This window comes from Oryctolagus cuniculus, chromosome 12, assembly GCF_051225735.1.
Source record: "Oryctolagus cuniculus isolate XC-2025 breed Fujian yellow rabbit chromosome 12, ASM5122573v1, whole genome shotgun sequence".
Taxonomy (NCBI): Eukaryota; Metazoa; Chordata; class Mammalia; order Lagomorpha; family Leporidae; genus Oryctolagus; species Oryctolagus cuniculus.
In genome coordinates this window covers 24,119,730-24,139,246 of record NC_142878.1, presented here as the reverse complement: position 1 = coordinate 24,139,246, position 19,517 = coordinate 24,119,730, and the positions used below count along the sequence as shown (strand labels likewise).

The following is a 19,517-nucleotide window of genomic DNA, read 5'->3' as shown; positions in this document are numbered from 1 at the left end:
GGAAAAACCGATGAGCTGAACTTCATAAAAATGAAAAAAAACTTTTGCTCCATAAAGTCCTGATAAGACAAAGGAAAGACAAGCCACATGGTACAAGAAAATATCTTCAAATCATGTAACTGTCAAAGACTAGCATCTAGAATATATTTAAAATTCTCCACACTCAACAGCACAAAAAGAAGCAAACAAGCTCTGAATCAAAGACCCGAAAAGTCATTTTACCATAGAAAATACGTGGATGGCATGTGAGCCCACAAAAAGATGTTCAAGACGATTAGTCCTGTGGGAAGCACAAGTTAAAATCACAATGAGTTATTACTATACAAGCATCAAAATGGCTAACATAAAGAACAGTCACAACACCACACTCTGGAGATGATGCTAAGAAACCAACATCTCTTGTATGTTGGTGGTAGGAACACAAAATGCTGCCATCACTTTGGAAAACAGTTCGGTGTTTGCTTTAGAAAGTAATCCTGCAGGGCATGCCATGTGGCACTTCAGGTTAAGCCAGTCTCTGGGCCACCAGATCCCGCATCAGAGCGATGCTTCAAGCCCTGACTGCTCCGCTTCTGCTCCAGCTCCCTGCTGATGCACCTGGAAAGGCAGTAGAACGTGGCCCAAGTACTAGGACACCTCCCACCAACAGAATAGACCCAGATGGAATTCCTGGCTCCTGGCTTTGGCCTGGCCCAGCCCTGACAATCGCAGCAATTTGGGCAGTGAACCAGAGAATAGAAGATCTCTTTCGTTCTGTCTCTCCTCTCTCTGTAACTCTACCTTTCAAAAAAAAAAAATCTTTTTGTAATAAAAAAAAAAAGACTAAATGTGCAACAATTATATAGCCCAAAAATTGCACTCCTGGGTATTTATCCCAGAGAAATAAGGAAATAAAACACAAGGACTGGCGCTGTTGTGTAGCAGGTAAAGCCAATGCCTGCAGTGTCAGCATCCCATATGGGTGCTGGTTGAGTCCCAGCTGCTCCACTTCTGACCCAGCTCTCTGCTATGGCCTGGGAAAGCAGTAGAAGATGGCCCAAGTCCTCGGGCCCCTGCACCTGTGGGAGACCCAGAAGAAGCTCCTAGCTCCTGTCTTTGGATCAGCCCAGCTCTGGCCATTGTGGCCATCTGGGGAGTGAACCAGTGGATGGGAGACCTCTTTTGCTCTCTCTGCTTCTGCCCATTAAAAAAAAATAAAAAATAAAATAAATAAAGTATAACAATCTGTACATAAATGCTGAGAGCAGCTTTACTCATAATTATCCAAAGAAATGAAACAACCTAGATGTTCTTCAATAAAAGAATCTATGATATTTCCTGTCCATGAACTGTTCAGCAATAAAAAGGATGAATATATCCTCTCAAGAATGAAGTTGAATGAAAAAAATTCAATACCAGCAAGCTTTTTTAAAATACATAATATCTACTTGATTCCATTCCTGTAAACTCTCCCAACAACAAAATTTTAGAAATCAAGAACAGAGGAGCAGTTGCCAGTAATTGATGGGAAGTGGGTGTGGGAAGAAAAGTGGGTGTGGTTATAAAGGGGTAACAAGAGTGATCCTTGTGGAAGTAGAAATGTTCTGTACCTTGGCTCTACTAGTGTCCCCATTGCTAGTGTGACACTGTGCTACAAGGGTACTTCAGAAATTTCATGCAAAAAAAATAGAATCAAAATATAGCTTTATCTTGATGCAAAAAAAATTTTTTAATTCATGAATATGAGGGGTCTTTATAAAGTTCTTGGGAAATATATATTATAAACAAATTTTTGAAATTTTCAAAATATTTTGCAACAAAATAAGCTGGGTAGAGGACACAGAGGGTCATTCTGTATTCTCCCTACAACCACACGTAAATCTACAACTATCTCAAAGTAAAATTTTGAGTCTAAAAGACGAAAGTTAAGGGGCCGGCGCCATGGCACAGGTTAATCCTCCACCTATGGTGCCAGCACCCCATATGGGTGCCAGTTTTAGTCCCAGCTGCTTCTCTTCCAATCCAGCTCTCTGCTGTGGCCTGGGAAAGCAGTACAAGATGGTCCAAGTCCTTGGGCCCCTGCACCGGCGTGGGAGACCGGGAAGAAGCACCTGGCTCCTGGCTTCGGGTTGGCACAGCTCCAACTGTTGTGGCCATTTTGGGAGTGAACCAATGGAAGGAAGACCTTTCTCTCTGTCTCTCCCTCTCACTGTCTGTAACTCTACCTCTAAAATAAATAAGTAAATAAATAAATCTTACAAAAAACCTTAAAAAAAAGACAAAAGTTAAAATAATCATTTGGACCGTGGATGTCTGTAAGCATTGCCTTATCTCTACTGCATGGTGCTACACACCATACCCCTCCCCATCCCATTCATCCGACCTGCACACAAACCACATGCTATCTGTGGTTTATCTTTCCTGACCAAATTTATATCCTAAGGGGCTGGGGGTGGGCTGGGAGAGAACACTGCGTACACGGAGAATGTCAGCGCCATGAGCACCACCACCCACCGCTGATGCTCCTCCTACCCACTCTCACTGTGAGCAATGACTCCATAAGCAGCGGAGTCAAAAGTCAAGAATCCACCCAGGGTTGGGGATGACAAATACCCACAAACACGCCTCCATCGGGGTGACCTCTGATGCGTCTCACTGACCTGCCTTCCTGTTTCACTTTCCACTGCCCACGTCTGCTTCTTACCTTTTACACCGGTTTTTCTGCTCACTTGTCAAGAACAGTCCTGCCAATTCTCTCCTATCTTTTGGGAATAGATGTTTTTGAGATGTGTTAAGTATTGCCTTTTCTTTTTGTATTAGTGACAAGAGGAAAGTAGCCTGAGATAAAACAAGATGGACAGCATCATCTTCTCCATGCCTCACTTGACTCTTTGATTTAGACCAAGTGGAGAAGGTCAAAGGGCCACACAATTGCCCTCTAGCAGTTTTGGACCCTGGCTACACGATGACCCTTGGATAGGGGCCTTTTAATAAATGCCCAAGACTGGTCCCCTACTCCATAGTCATTCATTCAGAACTCTGGGTTCAGGACTCAGCCATGGATGTCTTTATTTCAAAGCTAAGATAATCATGATGCCCAGGCACAGAGTAGAGTTACAATTCCACAAAAATCTCTGAAAAACATTCAACTCTAATTCCGAGGAAAAGCACAATTGGGTGAATTCATCTGAGGTCGAAAGGCTCTTGGATTAGCAGGATCCTGAGACAGCACATCTGGAAAGAGCTGGATTAGAAGGAGCCAGGCATCTGGCCTAACTCCAGGAGGTGTTCATCCTGATGAGAAATAACAAACGGTGACGTAAACTAGGGCAAAGGCACAGCTCTGTTGCAAGACAAGGGAAACACAAATGGGAACTGACACTGCATCTCCTAAAATAAACATCGGTGAATGTTTGAAGAACATGGATTGAAGAGCCCTGTATCCACTTGGAAGAGCCACCATAACAAAGCACATGTGCTGGATCATTCAACAGTAGAAGCTTACTGTCTCTAAGCCGTAGGCTAGAAGTTCAGAATCAAGGTGTTGGCAGGGTTGGTTCCTTGCGAGGGCTCTGAGGGAAAGATGTGTCCCAGGCCTATCTCCCGGCTCCTGGTGGTCTCAGCTTGTGGACGGCCATGCTCTCTCTGTGTCTCTTCCCCATGTTCACGCATGTCTTTGTGTGAAAGTTTCCCCCTTTTGAGAAGGACATCAGCTGCACAGGGTTAGAGGCCCACCCAAATCCACTGTGACCTCATCATAGCCCATTGCACCTACAATAACTCTATTCCCTAATGAGGTCATGTTTGAAAGTTCTGGAGGTTAGGACTTCAACATATAAATTTGGGCAGAGCTCAATGCAACCCCTAATGGGACCCACGTTTTTAGCTGGCACAGGGGTGCCCACATCTGGCAGGGAAGGGTGGGAGTTTGGCATTTCAGGAGTGGAGGGGACCAGAGACCAGTGAGCCCACATAAGTGGAGGGCGACATCAGTGTCAGCAAGGGAATCATCCAGGAAGGCAGAGGGAAGTCCCCTGGTCCCGCCTTCTCACACCACTCCCTCCCTGCCTTCTATGCCAGCGACAGAATAGGGGTAAGGACGTGCTAAGCCTCTCTGCTGCTGGTTGGCCTGACTCCAAAAAGAGAACAACAGGGAAACAAGACAGCTGCTGCTCCACTCTGAGGGACACCCAACAACTCCCTGCATTTTTTTTAAAGATTAATTTATTTATTAGAAAGGCAGAGAGACAGAGGTCAAGAGAGAGAGAGAGAGAGAAATCTTCCATCACCCAGTTTTATAGATTCCCAGAAAGTCAAGTGGCCTGCCCAACTGAGTCCTTAATAGGCTGTAATTCAAACACTCCCCAGATGGCTGCAATAGCCATAGCCAGGCTGATCCGAAGCCAGGAGCCAGGAGCTTCTTCTGGGTCTCTCATGCAGCTGCAGGGGCCTAAGCACTTAAGTCAACCTCTACTGCTTTCCCAGGCATGGTAGAGAGCTGGTTTGGAAGAAGAACAGCTAGGATATGAACCAGCACCCCACATGGGACGCCGGCACTGCAGGAGGCAGCTTAGCCTACTGTGTCACAACAGCAGCCCGCATTTTTCTCTTAACACTGGTATCTCTGGGCTAGCACTGTGGCATATAAGGCTAGCATGTGACACTAGCATCCCAAAGATGCTGGTTTGTGTCCCAGCTGCTCCTCTTCTGGTCCAGCTCTCTGCTATTTCCTGGGAAAACAGTGGAGATAGCCCAAGTGCTTGGGCCCCTGCACCCATGTAGGAGACCCGGAAGAAGTTCCTAGCTTCGGATCAGCCCAGCTCCAGCCATTGCGACCATTTAGGGAGTGAACCAGGAGATGGAAGACCTCTCTCTGTCTCTCTGTCTCTCTGTCTGTAACTCTACCTCTCAAATAAATAAAATCTTTACTGTGGTATCTGGATGACCTAACAAAATCAAAGAAATTTTAAAATATTAATGATATAATAAAATCACTATGTTTAAATATACTTTCGCCAAAGTAAATGTACTATGAGAAGAAAAATAATAAAGCTGCATACAATAGACTTTTTGTAAGAGCTCTGCATAAAAAGTGCATGTTGTGTAATTATAGACATGGCTGGCTTACCCAAAAGAGTGGGGTAAAATGTTTAGCAGCGGTTCTCTCTTCTTCACATTGAACCAGCACTAGCTTCTAAAAAGCTCAGATAACTGTCAGATGTTGTTCTTCCTAGGCTGATCATGCACAGAGAGAGACGGCACCCAGTTTTATAGATTCCCAGAAAGTCAAGTGGCCTGCCCAACTGAGTCCTTAATAGGCTGTAATTCAAAGTACTGTTTGTGTTACTTAAATTATGCTTTTTATTTCTTTGTTATATTGGTATACGAGGATGGAAGACTCAGGGAGCCAAATTAAATTTCTAAGTGATTCAGCTCATAGTTTCCACAAGCAAATCAAAACACCAGTATAAATGTAATTACCAGATGAAGAACAGGGATATTGTCACACAAGGGCACTTCAAAAAATTAGTGGAGGGAGTGGCTGTGTAGCCTAATGGTTAAGATGCCTGCATCCCACATGGGAGCATTTGGGTTCAATCCCCACTCTGGCTCCTGACTCCAGCTTCCTGCTAATGTAGATACTGGAGGCAGTCATGAAGGCCAAGTAATTGAGTGTCTGTCATGATGGAGACCTTGGCTGAGGTCCCAGCTCCAGGCTTCGTCCCAGCCCTTTTCTGGCCACTGTGTGCCTTTGGGAGTGAGGCAATAGTTAGGAGCTCTCTCTTTCTGTCTTGTCCATCTCTCTCTCTCTGCCTCTCCAATTAAGAGCAAACACAAAGCAAAAGCAAAACAAAAACTAAATACGTGGAGATTTTCATGCTAAAAATATGTTGCTACAACACCATTTACTGTGTTAATTTTCTTCCTGGAACTGCAAGCTGGGGAAGAGCTTTTATTTGATACACTGTGAGTGCTGCAAATTTATGTGGTTCCAAGAACTCTCCTGCATTAGTGAACTAATTCAAATCTGGGTTTTAGGACTGTGTTAGAAATCTCCCCACATTCTCTTTAGTAGGGAGTGTCTAACTTGGATATAATCTGCATCTTCCCTATAGCAACTTCAAAATACAGATTTTTTTTAAGAAAAGCGAAGATCTGTGGTTTCAAAGTCGTTAAAATTAGTTCCATATCTTGTTTCAGTTCCTATGCCAAATGTCAGAGCAGAACGAATCTTCAACGTCACGGCTAATTTGTAGAGACACAGATGAAATAGGGAATCTGTGGTTGAGTCTGTAGGCAGTAAGATTTGGTTTTGATATTATACATTCCACTCATTTGGAAGCAAAATAATAAAAGATTTTTAAAAAATAAAAAGGAGTCACACAAGCAAAGGCAAAACGTGAGACATAATGTAGATCATCAAAGTTAAGCTTGAACATATGCATATTTTTGCTAAAATGTGCTTGGTGTTTTTGTTGTTACTACCTAAATTGACCATTCCTTTGTGAAGAAAGCTTGCTTGTCACCCTGTGCACACTCGGGTACAAGTATCTGTGCAGGATGGGTTCACTATCCAACTGGAAACTCCACAGGGATCAAGCTGTTCAAGAGTTCCAACCTTGATCTGGTTATAAAGGGAGAAGGGAAGGAACCCACGGCAGTCCACTTACACAATATTCACTGGAAGAACACATCTCATGGCCAATCAATGTGAGTTTCTCAAAACAGCCACAAACTTATCACCTAGTGAGTTAATGCCATGAGCCAGACACTCTGCCTTTGTTTAATTTTTCTAATTTCCATCTTGTTGTAGCAATGGCTTATTCAGCACTACTCGCTAACCTATAAACTTCATTTTATGAAATCTCACTCTACTTATACTTTTTTTTTTTTTGCTTTCTCTGATTTTGTTCCAAATGCATACATGATAACTCTAGTGAGCATTTTATCTTAACCACCAATCTCATCCTGTAGCATCTGAGTCCAACAAGCTGGCCAATCATGTGTTCTTCCCTCCATTTACAAATGGGAAATGAAGTCACGTTGTTTTTACCACCTCTGTCCACGGAAAAGTCCTAGAGGCAACAGCTAACCCACTGAAATGAGAACAGCTGGCACTCCTGGTATCTTCTCACTAACAGGAGCCAAGGCTCCTTGGAAAAAATGTTAGAGTCCAGACTGAGACAGACAGGGCACAAGATAAACCTGGGACCTTCTAACACATTGGAAAGGCAGGAAATAATCAAAGAACATTAGAGACAAATGTTCTCACTGGCTAACAATGGCCCAATTTGAGTACCAAAAAAAATTTGGGCAAAGTTTGAAATCTATTATGCTACAGTCCATGAGTCTGTAATGACGCACGTGTGTGTGTGTGTGTGTGTGTGTGTGTGTGTGTAATCAGCCACACACATATACTGAAAGCAATAGTCAGCTTTGGACATTTCTAGAACACAAATTCATTAATAGGAAATGGTAAATAAGAAGAGAGTGGTAGGCATTCATTTTGCCTTTCCAACATGAACTAAATTGCAGCTAATACATGCACAAAGAATTTATTAAATTTAAAATATTACTCATTTATAATCAAGAATTAAATTTTACCCACTTAAACCTCTAATGAAATAATGGTTTGTAACTGCTGAAATTAGTAGGCAAAAGGCTTACAGAGACATTAGAATGAATCAATTCATCTAACAGCAGCTATACCTACACGTCACTCACATCTCTCTTTTTTTTTTTTTTTTTTTTGGACAGGCAGAGTTAGACAGTGAGAGAGAGAGAGAGAGAAAGGTCTTCCTTTTCCGTTGGTTCACCCCTCAAATGGCTGCGCCAATCCAAAGCCAGGAGCCAGGTGTTTATTCCCGGTGTCCCATGCGGGTGCAGGGCCCAAGCACTTGGGCCATCCTGCACTGCCTTCCCAGGCCACAACAAAGAGCTGGACTGCAAGAGGAGCAACCAGGACAAAATCTGGCTCCCCAGCCGAGACTAGAACCCAATGTGCTGGAGCCGCAGGCAGAGGATTAGCCAAGTGAGCTGCAGCGCTGGCCAACCTACATGTCACTCTTAACATCACTTGGGGATAGCATGGCAGTACAACAATTAAGCCACTGCCTGCTACTCCAGCATCCCATGTAAGTGCCAGTTCAAGTCCCAGCTCTTCCTCTTCCCATCCAGCTCCCTACTAACGTGCCTGGGAAAGCAGTGGAAGGTAGTCCAAGTCCTTGGCCGCTACCATGAATGTGGGAGACCCTGATGTATTGCCTGGCTCCCAGCTTCAGCCTGGCCCAGCCCTGCAGTTGAGGCCATTTGGGGAGTAAACCAGTGGATGGAATTTCAATCAATCAATCAATCTCTCTCTCTCTCTCTCTCTCACCCTGCCTTTGAAATAAATAAATAAATAAATCTTTAAAAATAATCTCAAGATCACCAAAAGCGGAACAGCCAGGCACTAGATCCTCCTAGTGCAGTGCAACAGGAACACACAGTACCACCTATGAAGGTAAACCAAAATCTAGAATGTGAGCAGTGTTGCAGGACACCAGGGGAATAATTAAAGAAATTTTGGGGCCAGCGCTGTGGCACAGCGGGTTAATACCCTGGCACTGGCATCCCACATGGGCACCAGTTCAAGTCTCAGCTGCTCTACTTCCAATCCAGCTCTCTGCTATGGCCTGGGGAAGCAGTGGAAGATGGCCCAAGTCCTCGGGCTTCTGCACCCAAGTGGGAGACCTGGAAGAAGCTCCGGCTGTTGCGGCCAACTGGGGAGTGAACCAGTGGATGGAAGACCTCTCTCTCCCTCTCTCTGTGAACTCTGACTTTCAAATAAATAAATAAATCTTCAAAAAAAAAAAAAGAGTAAAAGAAATTTTGTGAACCCTATCAACCACATGGAATGGGTAGACCTCGTTTGGATCTTGATTCAAATGAACTAATTATAAAAAGACATTCATGAGCAACTGGGAAATCGGAACATTGAGTGGTTATTTGATAATATTAAGCTATAGATATTAAGGAAATTCAAAATATGCTAAACACATTTGTATTTATTTTTATGGAAAATAACATTGCAGTTATATTAAACAAAAGGGATTCCTGTCTCAATAGAGAAACATCTGTTGTATTAATTGAAGAAATTTTTTTTTAAAGATTTATTTATTTATTTGAAAGTCAGAGTTACACAGAGAGAAGGAGAGGCAGAGAGAGAGAGAGAGAAAGAGAGAGAGAAAGGTCTTCCATCTGATGGTTCACTCCCCAATTGGCCGCAACGGCTGGAGCTGCGCCAGGAGCCAGGAGCTTCTTCTGGGTCTCCCATGTGTGTGCAGGGGCCCAAGGACTTGGGGCATCTTCTACTGCTTTCCCAGGCCATAGCAGAGAGCTGGATTGGAAGAGGAGCAGCTGGGACTAGAACCAGTGCCCATATGGGATGGTGGTGCTTCAGGCCAGAGCATTAACCCGCTGTGCCACAGCTCTGGCCCCAATCGAAGAAATTTTTTAAAATATTTTATTTTTTTCAAAGGCAGAGTGACAGAGGGAGAAAGACACACACGCACACACACACACACACAGAGGTTGAGTCTATCCACTGTTTCATTCTCCAAATGGCCACAACAGTCAGGTCTGGGCTAGGCTGAAGCCAGAGTGGGTGGCAGGGGCCCAGACACTTGGGCCATCTGCTGCTGCTATCCCAGGTGCATTACCAGGGAGCTGGATTGGAAGTGGAGCAGCGAGGGCTCTAGCCAGCACTCCAATATGGGATGTCATGGTCACAGGAAGTGGCTTACCCTGTTGCACCACACGCCAGTCCCAGAAGAAATGTGTTACTATCTGAAACTTGCTTAAAATGATCAATGGGGAATGAAGTCAGTCATTGCATGTTATCATATTGCTTTCTCTTTTTTGTATGTCTGAACATTTCCATAATAAAAAGTTATGAAGACAGACAAAAATTTAATCCATTCCCTCATCCTTTTGACAAATACTTAGGGGTGTGCTTGTGTGTACCAGGTGCTGGCATCCCAACAAGATAAAGAAAGACTTCAACATTTCCCCTTCTCTTAGGCAACCCCTCTTTATCTCTGAGGGGAGGAGAAAACTATTGCTAAAACTAGGTGATTAAAAAGAGATGAAAATGAAGCACTAGACTAAACAAGTGATTATGGTCGAAGAGTGACTTGTGTGGGTTGGAAAGAGTTTGCTGAGAGAGAGGACACTGGAACTCCAACAGCTAACTCGCAGTCCAGGCAGACCCCATGGTCAGGCTCCCACTGGAAGTTCACAGGGCAGGAAAAAGCAAGACATCCCGCATTTGCCGGGCACTTTGCTTTCTGTCCTTGTTACGGCACAGATAATGTCTCTTCCAGGAAAGGTATGCACAGATGGGTGCGTGGGTCTCTTAAAAGGACATCAATGGCCACAACTGGATCTTCTCATTTGTTTTCCCACAAAAAGGACAAAATAATAAATCTCATTGGGAAGACGAAGAGAGCTTTGAGGGTATACAGGGCCAACATCTTAAACTTCAGAAGATATTTTTTCCAAATAAAGAGAAAAAAATAACTGCATTTCTATTCTGTAAACGCCGTAGATACTTTTCTATATTATTCATTCATTCCATAGTTGAGATACAGCGAGGCCCTCTCCTGGGAGTAGTGGGGCTTTTCTGTGACTTCAGTGGGAAATAAGAAAGACTGGTTACACCTCCAAAAGGACCCCAACTCCTAAAAACTCAGGCGCTCCTGTGGGTTGGGATCAGGCAAGAGTTAATGATTCGCTTTGCCCCTCTGGGGATTGCTAGTACATCTTTTCCCCACCACTGACATCGGTGTATTTTTGTTTTAAATTTGTGTTTTAAAAGGCTGAACCTCCTAACTGGCACTACTCTGAGAAGAGCTACAATGAGACTGACGGACAGACTCACGGAGCTCCAGGTGCTGGAAGGCAGGTCTTCCTGAGGGTGCTCGGTGAGTGAGCCCATTGGGGTGGGAGTGCCGGATGTTCCACGAGCAGTGCGTGTATCATGGCCTTGGCAGGGTGGTGTATCAATATATGTACTGTGACCTTGGCAGGGTGGTCTATCAATGCGTGTACTGTGACCTTGGCAGGGTGGTGTATCAATATATGTACTGTGACCTTGGCAGGGTGGTCTATCAATGCATGTACCGTGACCTTGGTAGGGTGGCATATCAATGTGTGTACCATGACCTTGGCAGGGTGGCGTATCAATGTGTGTACCATGACCTTGGCAGGGTGGCATATTGATGCGTGTACCATGACCTTGGCAGGGTGGTCTATCAATGCGTGTACCGTGACCTTGGCAGGGTGGCATATTGATGCGTGTACCATGACCTTGGCAGGGTGGTGTATCAATGCATGTACCGTGACCTTGGCAGGGGTGGTATATCAACGCGTGTACCGTGACCTTGGCAGGGTGGTGTATCAATGCGTGTACTGTGACCTTGGCAGGGTGGTGTATCAATGTATATACTGTGACCTTGGCAGGGTGGTGTATCAATGCGTGTACCGTGACCTTGGCAGGGTGGTGTATCAATGTATGTACTGTGACCTTGGCAGGGTGGTCTATCAATGCGTGTACTGTGACCTTGGTAGGGTGGTGTATCAATGTGTGTACCGTGACCTTGGCAGGGGTTGTATATCAATGTGTGTACTATGACCTTGGCAGGGGTGGTATATCAATGATCTGGCAATCAAACACAACTCCAAAAAAAACTGTCTCAAAGCCAACCGAATAGGGCTAAGAATATTTATATACAGGACTCATGCATGGGTCAAGATCTATGGACTGGGAGCGGGGAAATGGGCTTAACTAAGGTATTTTATATTAATGAAGACATCTTGGAGTACAAAAGAATGGAGAATTCTATAAACGGTCTGCTAATCTAATCAGGTGCTTCTTCCAAATTCTTAATCTGAAAGACCAAACAAGAGAGGACAAAATAAACAATGAATGCTCCTCACCGCCCTGAAGCTTTCTGAAAAGCATAATTTGCAACAAGCATGTTGTATCCTTATCATGGTGATGGAAATCATATCATGGCAAAAAGTCCTATACCAGTGAAATGTCGATCTCATCCCAGCCAGGCCCTCAGGACCTCCTAGTTCTCTCTCGGTGTCCATGTCACTCAGTCTGTTATTATAACGAAACACCTGAGGCAGCTAACTTACAAAGGGAAAAGGTTTCTTCAGCACATGTTTTTGCACAGCTTTGGCTCTGACAAGGAGGCGATGGCAGACGTCAGAATGTTGAGAGGCAGGCAGGAGAGACTGGGGCTGGGCCCAGAGCCAGGCTTTCCTAACAAACCTCTCACCAGAACCACCTCCCAGGGGTGCGCCCCCAGTGACCCACAGACCTCCCACGAGACCCCACCTCCCCACATCATCATCCCCGGAACTAAGCTCTCACACAGGGGCTTTGGGAGACATTTCACAGCCCTCTCCTTCCCACAGAGCCCACTAGAATGGCCCTCACCATTACACTCAGCAAACCAACTAACTAGCTTTTGCCATCTGCCACCAAAAGGCTGCACGTCCCTTACAGACCCGGCTCTGCCCCTTCTGGGCGGCTGCTTGTTCATTCCTCACCCCATCCCCTTCTGCTCTGCTCTCCTCCCTGCAGGCCTGAGCTCACTGCTTCTGCATCTTCCGAATCCTTTCAGCCCTGACTTCCCAGCCCCGACACCGAGCTTCTCAAGCCCCGCTCCACTCAGAAGGTCACACTTCTGGTTCCCCTCAGAGCCAGCCCTCCCGCAAGCTGTTCTGGCACCCGTCTTCCCTGCAGCAAGTCCCCTGTCTGTCTCAATCCTCTGCCATCCAGATCCAGTCCTTTTCTCTCTGCCCCCCCCACGACCCCCAAAGCTGCTCAGTACAGCGCAGCGTCCAGACTTTGCTGTGCAGCACAGCCGATACCTCTCAGCCCTGGTCTCGTTTGATCCGTCTGCCACCTTGGTCCCTGTTGAATTAGCCCTCCTTATAAAACTCGCTCCTCCCTGGCCTGGCATGATTCAATTGTCTCTCGACTTCTTCTCGTCTCTATTGTGCTTAACAAATATTTACTACCTGGTTCAAATAAATTGAAAATTATGGCATTCGCCAATTAGGATCTTTGTGAAACTATAACAATTGAGGAGTTAATAATAATTGTTAAGACATAATAGTATTGCAGCTGTATTTTAAAAACCATATCTATTGGCAATAAATACTGAAATATATGTGTGGATGAAGTGATATGATTGCTAATACATGCTTCAAAGGAGGGCAGAAATGAGGCAAATGAATGCGAGTGTGCAGATAAAACAAGATGATAACGATTCGTGCTGAATGATAGTTGCCTAGGAGTTCATTTTAATCTCAAATTCTCCAGAATAATAATAATAAAAAAAAAAGGTGAAGCAGGGGCCGGCACTTTGGCACAGTGGGGTTAAGCCACTGATTGCAATATCAGCATCCCAAATCAGAGCACCAGTTCGAGTCCCAACCTTTCCACTTCCAGTTCAGCTTCCTGCTAGTGTGCCTGGGAAAGTAGTGGAAGATGGCCCAAGTGCTTGTGCCCTGTACCCATGTGGGAAACCCAGAAGAAGCTCCTGGCTCCTGGCTTCAGATTTGCCCAGCTCTGGCCATTGCAGCCAACTGGGGAGTGAATCAGGGGGTGAAAGAGAGAGAGATATCTTTCACCCCCGATTCATATATATATATATATCCATATATATATATATATCTGCCATTCAAATCATCTTTTAAAAACATATTAGCATGAGAAAATTAGCATGAAAAAAGCATTAAAATAAACAAACAAACAAACAAATAGACAAATAAATAGGGAAAAACAAGAAACCCATAGTAGATGTTTGGCCATGACCCTGGCAGACTGACTGGCACGTGAGTGAGCCTTGGGACAGCTGGGGAGGAGATGGAAATCTATGTGGTCAAGTAGGGGACAGGCAGGGCGGGGCTCTGGTCCCTGAGAGAGGGCGACAGAGGAAGCAGGCCCCTCCCCACCCCGCCCTGCTTCCTGGAGACACTGGGCGCCCAGAGGCGAGGCCGTGGGCCAGTGGCACCATGGAGACGTCGGGTCCGCAGCTTTCTGAAAGCTTTCAAAGTGCATGGAGCTTTCTGAGAAAGGCCAGGCGTTCCGGGGAAGCCATCCTGAGCTCCCTTCGGCTCGTCTGCTGCACTGGAGGTGGGGCTCAGATGCACGGCAGCCCTGACAGGTCTGAGGCGAGACACCACCAGGGCCCCAGGCACCCTGACACCCAAGAAGAGCCCCTCAGGGGAAAGCAGGAATAAAAACAGATCTGTTCTTCCCCAGTCAAGCTGAAATCATGGCTCCAGGATATCAAGCCAATCCTCCAGTTAATTAACCGTTACCAGAACAAAATTCTACATTCCCCGAAGAAGACAATAAAATTGAAACAGTCAGCAATGGAGGCTTAACTCCAGCTCAAAAATTAAAATTGCTAAGTGGGTCAAGAACATGAACACGTGACTCATGACCAGAAGCCAAACCAGACAATACGCAGGAACGACAGAGACCAGGACGTGAGCGAGTGAGGATTTCAGACTGGGGTCCAAGGATTGAAAGGAGGCATGCAAATAATACGAGAAGAGAGGAACCTCAGTTTTTAAAATGGGGACTTTAAAAAGAAACAGTCATTCAAAAATCATAAAATAAGTCACAAGGCCGGCGCCGCGGCTCACTAGGCTAATCCTCCGCCTAGCGGCGCCGGCACACCGGGTTCTAGTCCCGGTCCGGGCGCCGGATTCTGTCCCGGTTGCCCCTCTTCCAGGCCAGCTCTCTGCTATGGCCAGGGAGTGCAGTGGAGGATGGCCCAGGTGCTTGGGCCCTGCACCCCATGGGAGACCAGGAGAAGCACCTGGCTCCTGGCTCCTGCCATCGGATCAGCGCGGTGCGCTGGCCGCGGCGGCCATTGGAGGGTGAACCAACGGCAAAGGAAGACCTTTCTCTCTGTCTCTCTCTCTCACTGTCCACTCTTCCTGTCAAAAAAAAAAAAAAAAAAAGTCACAATATTTAGAACAAAAAATTTACAAGCTAACCGAACAGCAATAATTGCCAACCGCACAAGAAAAGACCAGTGAACTAAACACACAGCAAGAAAACTATCTAGGCTCCCACACAGACGGGAAAAAAAATGGGGGAAAAAGAGCAAACAAAGTCAGAAGCTCTTAGTCACTGCTGATAAGAAAGCAAAATGGCGCAGCGACTTTGGAAGACTGCTCGGGGTTTCTCACAGAATCTCACCTGCTCTTACCCTATGATCAGTAACTATGCTCCTTGGTGTAGACGCGAAGGAGCTGAAAACACATGCACGCACGACTTACACACGAAGGTTTACAGCAGCTTTATGCACAGTGTCAAAACCTGGAGGCAACCAGCATGTCCTCCAGGAGGTGGCGCAACAAATAACAAAGCGTGCAGCGTCCGACAATGAAGTGTCGCGAGGGTCTCAGGGTAAGAAGGAAGCCAGCAAGCCACAGAAGGACATGTAAGAAGCTTACATGTGTGTTGCTGAGGGAAAGAAGCCAAAATGAAGAGGTGACATCTTGTATGATTCCAACTGGAAGATTCTGGAAATCTAGACTAGAAAGCCAGTAAAAGGACCACAATGCTGGGGGGAGGGGGAATGCCGAGTGCTGGATCACGGGATTTATGAGCGCAGGCAACTCTGCTCTGATGCTGCGATGGTGGAAGCATCAGATTATGTATTTGCACGCACGTGACTGCATATTTGTAAATATGGTACTATGTACTTATAGGCTGTGGAACACAAACACTGACTCCTGATGAAAATTATGGACTTCAGTTAAAAAATAAAGTGTTGACACTGGCTCATCCATCGTAACAAACACAAGTGCATCGCACTAACTTTAAAAATAGAAATCGTATGCAGGGGAAGGGGGGCACCTGGGAACTCTGTTGTTTCCATTTAACTTTTCTGTAAACCTGAAACTACTCTAGAAAATTAAATCTATTATTTTTTTTTTAAACAATGAACATGGACTTCGTGTCCTTTGGAGCAAAATGGGGCACTATACCATAGGCACGATGGAGAATCCAGGTTATGAGGAGGCAGAAGAAATATTTGCATCAATAATGCCCGACTTTTTTTTTCAAATGTAATGGGAAATATCCACACAGAGGCCCAAGAAGTTGAACAGACAACAGCAAAAGCCCACCGAATCTGGAACTTGTATGTATCACACTATTCAATTTAGTTCAACATGACTTGCCTGCTAACAAATGCATTTTTTATCACTCCTAAGACAGTTCCCTGAACATGAGATGTCACTTCTTAATCTCTGATTGTGGCTGGCGTACCACGGCTATCTTTACCTACTCTGACCCTTGAAACCTGGCAGACAGGGCGTGTGCCGAGAGCTGCTGGGGGAAGCAGAGGAGCGCATTGTTGATCTGAGCAGCTGGGCCTCACACCGTGTGGCCACAGACCAACAGCTGGGGACTGGAAAGCACTTCCAAAGAGTTGGACTCCGAATGTGAGGGTTTAGGAGAACCTTCCTGGTTTAACCAATGGCATTAGCTCATATTTTCCTTTTTATGTGTGCATAAGAATATCATAAACTTCAAAAATCTAATTCTAAATTACCTAAACATTTAAATAATAGGAAATTTGGGGATATCATTAAATTGGCATCAATTTTTTCTTTTTCTAAAAAGGTATTTGAAAGAGTTGGGGGTGGGAGAGATCTTCCATCTGCTGGTTCTCTCCCCAAAATGACTGTAGTGGCCAGGGTTGGGCTAGGCCAAAGCCAGGAGTCAGGAGCTTCATCTGGGTCTTCTACGTGGATAGCAGTGGTCCACATACTTGGGACATCTTCTGCTGCTTTTCCAGAAGCATTAGCAGGGAGCTGGATCAGAAGTGGAGCAACTGGGGCTTGAACTGGTGCCTATAAGGAATGCTGGCATCACAGGAGGCAGCTTAACCTGCTGTGGCACAATGCTGGCCCCTGGCATTTTTTCCTTAATGGTACCAAAACATAACAGTATACATAACAATCGATAGCATCTTGGATTCAGTAAGTAGGCACTAGGGTGGGAACTTGGCCTAGTAGTTAAACCATTGGTTAGGACGCCAGTATCCTATGCTGAAGTGCTTGGGTTGCATACCGTGTGGTAAAAGGCGACATACTGCCTAGCTTCTTCTCCTGACTCCAGGTTACTACCAATTCTGACACTAGTAGGCAGCAGCAATGGCTGTAGTAGTTGGGTTACAGCCACACACAAGGGAGTCCTGGACTGAGCTCTAGGCTTTTAGCTGTTTCAAGTGCTTGTGGTGAGGGGCGGGGTGAACCAGTAGATGAGAGTTTGCGCTCTCTTGCTTGCTCTCATGTTCTCTCTATGTCCCTAATTTTAAGAATTTTAAAGATAAAAATAATAGATACTTCAGGTCAGATGTGATGGGAAGGAGGGGGGTGTACCCAGGTGCCTAGGAGGTTAGACAGGGAGTCAAAGAGGAAAACAGAAATCAGAAGGTAGAAGATGCTAAAAACAAATCTCTCAATGTTGGTTATGTATATTCCAGAGTTAACACCGAGTTGAAGACTGTCTTACAGGGTTCTTGTGTGTTCCCTGAGTGCTATTTCTACCTTCCCAGGTGGATCCTAGGCTTTTCAAAGGACGACATGATGTATTCTTCCCCACAAGGAGCTGGAGGAGCCCCCCGGCTGAGCAGTTGGTGTTTAGTGATTATGCTGTATTCTAGCTAGAAACATTCCCATTGGAAGGACATGTCTGTTCTAGACTCTAAACAGAAAATCAAATTACCCTTTAGTATTTTTAATCTTGGGAGTTAATGTGAATCAGAGTCTTATTGGCAGGTAAAAGATGTTTCTCAGGGTGGCTGGTGTGGCACAGCAGGTCAAATTTTTGCTAGGGACATCTGATCCCATATCCAAGTGCCTGGTTCAAGTCCCAGCTACCTGGTGCTTCCAGCTAATCTGCCTAGGAGGTAGCAGGTGACAGCCCAAGTATTTGGGTCCCTGTGGGAGATAGCAATGGGGCTCCTGGCTTCTTCCTGGCCAAGCCTAGACTGTTGTGGCTATTTGGGGAGTGACCCAATGAATAAAGGCTCTCTTTCTTCCTACCTTTAACACAAATAAATAAATCTTTAACAAAAATGTTTCTCTGCATTGAACCCCACTCCTCTGACTGGATACCCCATTGGCTGTACTCTTATGACTAATATTTAAATGTCTCAGAGAAGCCAACAAAAACTTTGCTAATGACAACATAGAGAGGGAAGATAGCAACGAGTAATGAAAATGGTTATGTTTACCCTCAATTCTCTTATGGGCATCACACACGTTTTTATTGAGAACATTCCTAACTGAAGTTGCTGCTCTAAATGAACATATCTGAACCCAGTCAATGATGGCCAGGTGACTGTCACACAACGACACGTAGGGGAGGGTCCAAAGCCTCTCACTAGGATTGCCCCAGAGGTAGGGAGACAGGCAGACAGAAGATGTAGGACAGTAAGTTAGTTTGAGCCACTGTCTCTCTCTCCCCCTAAAAACATGTCTTGGGAAATATTAGTGTTACATGATTCTTCGGGAAAAAAAGAGTCCTATGTTCAATTAAGTTTGTGAAACACTGCACACTCCCCATTCATCTTGGAGGCTTACGGTAACTTCAGATAGGAAAAGTGATGGGAAAGCTGCCAATGTCATCAACAAGGTTGGGATGAAGATGGTACTGTGGGATGACTAAGGCTTTCAAAGAGCAAACTTTGCAGGCTCAGGCTTGGGAAACAGTAGAAAAACAGAAAGTGACTCCTGACATTCAAAAGCAAGGAATACTGGTATTAGTCAATGCCAGATAAACAAAGCTTTTTTTCTATGACTATTTTTAAATCCTTTGAAGATTCTTGTGATAGCAAGAACTTACATCATTTCAGATCTCTACAACATGACAGCTCTATGATCCTAGATATAGGACTGTAAATTACTTACAGGTCATAAATTAGAGTTTTGAATCTTATGGTTTAAATCCTAAGGTTCTTGGGGAGGGTGTTGTGGCACAGTGGCTTAAGTCATTGCCTGGTTCAATTCCTGGACGCTCTGCTTCTGATTCTGATCCTGCTTCCTGCTGGCACACATTCTTGGAGACAGCAGATGATAGTTCAAGTACTCGGCTCCCTGACACCCAGGTGGAAGACCTAGATTACATTCCTGGCTCCTAACTTCAACCTAGCCCAGCCCTGGCTGTTGCAGGCACTAGAGAGTGAGAACCAGATGGAAGATCTTTCTATCTGTTACTCTGCCTTAAATACAGGCATACATGCATTCATATAGGCATATATACACAAATGCATGCATATATACATACACACACATATAAATACTAGGGATCCTGAAACATGCAGCTGGTCAAAATATTCTGTGTTTTCATACCTAAAACACAATTCTGAAATGAAAGAATGAGGTGATTTCTTTAAGTGTTTTAAGACTAATTTTACCTCTTTGGATATAATTTTATGATGAGT

At 45.0% G+C, this 19,517-nt stretch overlaps 1 long non-coding RNA gene across 2 annotated transcripts in view; it reads right to left on the bottom strand.

Moving 5' to 3' along the window:
* LOC149122980 (uncharacterized) overlaps positions 1-19,517 on the bottom strand; it is a 115,603-nt gene that overhangs the window by 43,048 nt on the left and 53,038 nt on the right. Inside the window, exon 6 of one of the 2 annotated variants that reach the window (XR_016217827.1) lies at positions 3,043-3,273. The exons of the other annotated variant lie outside the window; for it this stretch is intronic. This is a non-coding gene — a long non-coding RNA (uncharacterized LOC149122980). Of the gene's footprint in view, positions 1-3,042; positions 3,274-19,517 lie in introns of those variants that run through there. 2 annotated transcript variants of the gene reach the window in all.